The sequence below is a fragment of the Sarcophilus harrisii genome, chromosome 2 (assembly GCF_902635505.1).
Source record: "Sarcophilus harrisii chromosome 2, mSarHar1.11, whole genome shotgun sequence".
In the NCBI taxonomy this organism is placed as follows: domain Eukaryota; kingdom Metazoa; phylum Chordata; class Mammalia; order Dasyuromorphia; family Dasyuridae; genus Sarcophilus; species Sarcophilus harrisii.
The window spans coordinates 320,677,554-320,683,133 of record NC_045427.1 but is presented as its reverse complement, the minus strand read 5'-3'; the positions used below and the strand labels follow the sequence as shown (position 1 = coordinate 320,683,133).

The 5,580-nt window shown below is 34.3% G+C and overlaps 1 pseudogene; it reads right to left on the bottom strand.

Annotated features, from left to right (window-relative positions):
- Nucleotides 1-1,850: 1,850 nt before the first annotated feature.
- On the bottom strand, nt 1,851-2,772 carry LOC100914084 (annotated as a pseudogene).
- Nucleotides 2,773-5,580: the final 2,808 nt, after the last annotated feature.

Genomic DNA, 5,580 nt, shown 5'->3' with positions numbered 1-5,580 from the left:
GACCTCAAGCCTCATTTTGACAAATACAGTGAGCAAAGTTCACTAACCAAGGTCAAGGATTTGATTACCATGTAGATTTTTTTTTCAGTTTGTTCTCCTCATATTTAGGTATGGGTCAAAACATTGTGCATTTACAATATTTGAAAATTACGTACTAATATATGTACTAATGGATGAGTTCTATAAACTATCTATGTAATTATATGTCATAATTTGGATAATAGACTTTTTTTTTTTTAACCACTGTGACCTCCTTGTGTGGATAGTCAGGACAAATTCTTTTATAAGAAGGTTCCATTTAAAGGGTTCCATAATATCTGGTCCCTTGATACAACCTCAGCACATTATCTGAAAATAGTTGCATATGGAAGTTAATAATTTATGATATAGGGAATCCCCTTTAATTTAAAATGGGTTTTGCATTTTCCCCATAACAGTGTCAAACATCTTTGTTGTACAGATGTCTTTCTTATGTCTTGCTTGATATTAATGGAAGGGTATTAACCAAGATTATTTCTGTTCCAGTTTTCAAAGAGTTTTGCATAGTTTGAACATATGAAGGAGAGACTCCTGAGGGGAGAACAGCCTTGAAAGTGGCATTTTGCTCTTTTAAATAGCACTTAACAGAAACAAATAAGGAAACCACTGAATCACTGGACCTGAACCCCATCTTTTGGAGAAGGATATATACTGTGGCTTTTCTTGAGATTTACATAGAAAATTCTAATTGATCTTCAGGGATGACAGATGAGGTCAAAGATGATTTCCCTAAAAGTAAGGACATATGAAAACTTAGAGTATAGAATCTAGTTGGAGCATAAAAACTGTGAAACTGGTACTCTTCTTTTAGCACATATACTGTCTTGCCCAGCCTTGGACTTAAAGTCACCACTCTGGCCAGTGGCAATAATGTATACTAGGCTACAATGGCTGAGGGAATATGCATTTTGCTTTGATAAATCCATATTTTTGGCTTCCTTTTTTCTCTTTCTTCCCCTGAGCACAGGTCAGTAAGACAATCAGTGCTTGATTAATTACTCAATCGATAAATAGTTATCAAATGCTGAAGGCTGTACTAGATATTGAGGATGCAAATACAAAGAATAAAATAATCCCTACCTACAAGAATCTTACATAACAATCAATTGAAATTACATAAGAATTCTAAGAGGAGAAAAATTCAGATAAAAATATGTATAGTATAAACATAAAGAGAATTAATACAAATACATTATATATATATATACATAGAATATATACAATTAATACAAATAATGAAAATGTATACAACATATGCAGTTATGTAAAAGGTAGTTTGGGATGGATAACATTAATATTTAAGTGAGAAGAGTCATATAGGACCAGGAAAAATATGATATAAAATGTAATGCTTGAACTACATGTTGAAAGAAGACAGGGCTTCTATGAGGCAAATATAAGGAGGGGAAACATTTTAGGCATATGAAACAGCTGGTAGAGAGACATGAAGATTGGTGAGGGAGAGTCTTTTTGGGGGAATAAGAGAGTTTCTCTTGGAACAAAATAAAATAGTAAAATAAAAAAATAAAATAATTCAGTAACTTCATTTGAAAGTTCATGTAACATTTGACATCAGTAATATCCTATTTCAATTATTATTATTTTCACTGTATATGGTAACTATTGAATAGAATATAGGACTTCACTGATTACAGAATATAGAACTCTACTTTTCCCCTCCTATTCCAGGGGTACTTTGGGACAAGGATGTGAATATGGCATAGAATCCCCAATATAGGACCATAGATTAAGGATATGGATTCCCCAGTGATGGAACTCCTTTTTTGACCAGGGATGGATGCCTTTCCATTTTACTCCTTGGAAGTCATGTAGAGCATGGGGTCTACTACATGGTTACTAAAATTATACTTATGGTCATACTAGAAAATAAGCTTGACAAAATGGTTATTGAGGAAATTATCAGCATCAGCATCAAAGGAAAAAGACTGGGTATCACTATTAAAGTCGTAAGATACAATCTGGTCCTTTTTTGTATCCTAAGATGCCCTTCAAGGGTACCTCTGATGATTGCTTCACCATTTCCTTGATATCATCATATTTTCAGGTTTCTCTAGGCAGTAGTCAGATCCACAATAGATACACTGGGAAAAGGAACATGGAAGACCTTGACTATGAGCTTCCCATTCAGCTCAGGTATAACCTTGCCTACAGCCTTAGCAGCACCCAGGGTAAACAGGATGATGTTTGGGGGCAGTACGATGCCCATAATGCTACAGCTTGCCAGAGGGCCCATGCCTGTCTTCTGGGTAACAGTTATGGCATGGACTGTAGTTATGAGTCCTTCCACAAAGCCAAAGTTGTCATGAATGACCTTGGCCAAGGGAGCCAAGCAGTTGGTAGGGCTGGAGAGCATGACTGACAATCCCAAAGAAAGAATTGTATTTCTCATGGTTCACTTACCTCATAGACATTGGGGCCTCAGCAGACGAGGAAAAAATAATGACTCTCTTGGTTTTATCCTCCAAATGAGTCACAGCCTTTCTATGTGGTAAAGATACCCAAGACTCTACAACATACTAGGCTCCATCCAGCATCTTCCTTTTAATATTGGTGGAAGATGAAAATGTCTTTTCCATTGATTTCCAGCTTTCCATTCTCAGCCTTGACACTCTCCTTAAAGTTGTGATGGGTGAAATCATATTGAAACATATAAATCATATCACTGAAGTTAATGAAGGGGTCCTTGATGGCCACAATGCCTACCATCTAAGTTGAATACAGTCCTGGTTTCATGGATATGATTGAAGCAAACTTGGGAGAAGAGCTAAGTATCCCTTCTTGGAATTAAAAAAATTAATAGAAATATATATTTTCTCCTCTCGATTGTAAAAAAAGGGGGAAAAGGAAACATTTTGTAACAAATACACATAGTAAAGCAAAAAAATTCCCCCAATGGTTACATACAAATAGAAATTATATATATAATAAAATATTTACATTTTAAAATATGCATACATGCACGTGTTTGTATGTATGTATATATAATATACACATATGTGTATATATATATATGTGTGCACACACACATATATCTTATTTTGCACCCATACTCTCAAATCTCTGTAACAGATGGCATGTTTCAACATTAGTTGAATTATGAATTATTGAATTATGAATGATTATTATATTGATCATAGTTCTTCCAACTTTCTAACTTGTTTTTTTTTATAGTATTGTTATTGTATAAATTTCTGCTGGTTCTACTCATTTCATTTTTCATTAATTTATAAAAGTCCTTAAAATTTTTCATTTTATAGTATTAATCCTTATAATACAGCTTTTTCTAGTTTCTGTTCACTTTATTATCTAACAAGTCATGTTTTTTGGAAGCCATTTATTTTCTCTTTTCTTAAAACACACAACAATACTCTAACACAATGATATGCCATAATAATTTTTTTTTTTTTTTTAGCTATTCCTTAGTTGCTGAAATGTTTTTAGTTTCCAGGTTTTTTTTTTTTTTTTTTTTTTTTTTTTTTTTTTTTTTTTTTTTACCATCATAAAGTACACTGTTATAAATATTTGATACATAAAGGACCTTTAGCTCTTTCTTCTATCTCTTTTGGATATAGGTCTATCAGTGGTATACCTTAATGTGAGAAAAGGCTTTGGTTTTTGGTTTTATATTAACCTGATTCAATTTTGGGGAGAAAATATCCCAAAGAAGAAGTAATCTTTTTATTCTCTCTGGTTCCTTACCCCCATTCCAGAATAACTCCTCAGTTTCAACTCTAAAATGTGTATCCTACTAATAATACCTACTTATTTCACAGGATTGTTGTGAAGATCAAATGAGATTTATAAAGCACAGTGCCTGGAACATAGTAAGCACTTAATAAAAGCTTCCTATACAATATGTCGGCCAGCTATTGCTTCCTAATAGTAGTCTGGGATGCTCCAAAATTCAGGATAATCCCTTCAATTTTCCATAATCCAAGTTTTGTTATGATAAATACCTTGCTCTACTTAACCATCCAAATGGTTATAAGCTTGAAATGGATATCATTAGACATTCTTACAAGCTGATAGGCCTTGGATATCTCTTAATTAAAATAAAATGAGATTAGGTGTATAAAGTGTTTTGTAAGGCTTAAAACATTAAGTGAATGTATACCATGGTGACAATAACACTACTATTGTTAACTAAAATTTAATTTGATATAGTTCTACCCCACCCCAACTCTAAAACTGTGCATACCTTTTTATTGTTATTATTAAAGCTTTTTATTTACAAAATATATGCATGGATAATTTTTCAACATTGACCCTTGCAAAAATCTTCTGTTCCAAATTTTCCCCTCTTTCCTCCCACCCCCTCTCCTAGATGGCAGTTAGTCCAATACATGTTAAATATGTTAAAATATATGTTAAATCCAATATATGAATACATAATTATGCAGTTACCTTGCTGCACAAGAAAAATCTGATCAAGAAGGAAGAAAAAAAAAATCTGAGAAAGAAAGCAAAATGCAAACAAATACCAGAAGAATGAGAATGCTCCACACTCAATTCCCACAGTCCTCTTTCTGGGTATAGATGGCTTTTCTCATCACTGAACAACTGGAACTGGTTTGAATCATCTCATTGTTGAAGAGAGCCCCGTCCATCAGAATCGATTATTGTATAGTCTTGTTGCGGTGCATAATGATCTCCTGGTCCTGCTCATTTCACTTAGCATCAGTTCATTTAAGTCTCTCCCCAGCCTCTTTGCAATCATCCTGCTGATCATTTCTTTCTTTCTTTCTTTCTTTTTTTAAGCCTTTTATTTATAGGTTATATGTATGGGTAACTTTACAGCATTGACAATTGCCAAACCTCTTGTTCCAATTTTCCCCCTCCTTCCCCCCACCCTCTCCCCCAGATGGCAGGATGACCAGTAGAAGTTAAATATATTAAAATAGAAATTAGATACACAATAAGTATACATGACCAAACCGTTATTTTGCTGTACAAAAAGAATCAGACTCTGAAATATTGTACAATTAGCCTGTGAAGGAAGTAAAAAATGCAGGTGGGCAAAAATATAGGGATTGGGAATTCAATGTAATGGTTTTTAGTCATCTGCCAGAATTCTTTCGCTGTGCGTAGCTGGTTCAGTTTGTTACTGCTCCATTGGGACTGATTTGGTTCATCTCATTGCTGAGGATGGCCAGGTCCATCAGAATTGATCATCATATAGTATTGTTGTTGCCATGTATAATGATCTCCTGGTCTTGCTCATTTCACTCAGCATCAGTTCGTGTAAGTCTCTCCAGACCTCTCTGAAATCATCCTGTTGGTCATTTCTTACAGAACAATAATATTCCATAATATTCATATACCACAATTTATTCAGCCATTCTCCAATTGATGGGCATCCGCTCAGTTTCCAGTTTCTGGCCACTACAAAGAGGGCTGCCACAAACATTCGTGCACATACAGGTCCTTTTGCCTTCTTTATGATTTCTTTGGGATATAAGCCCAGTAGTAACACTGCTGGATCAAAGGGTATGCACAGTTTGATAACTTTTTGCTGCCGAT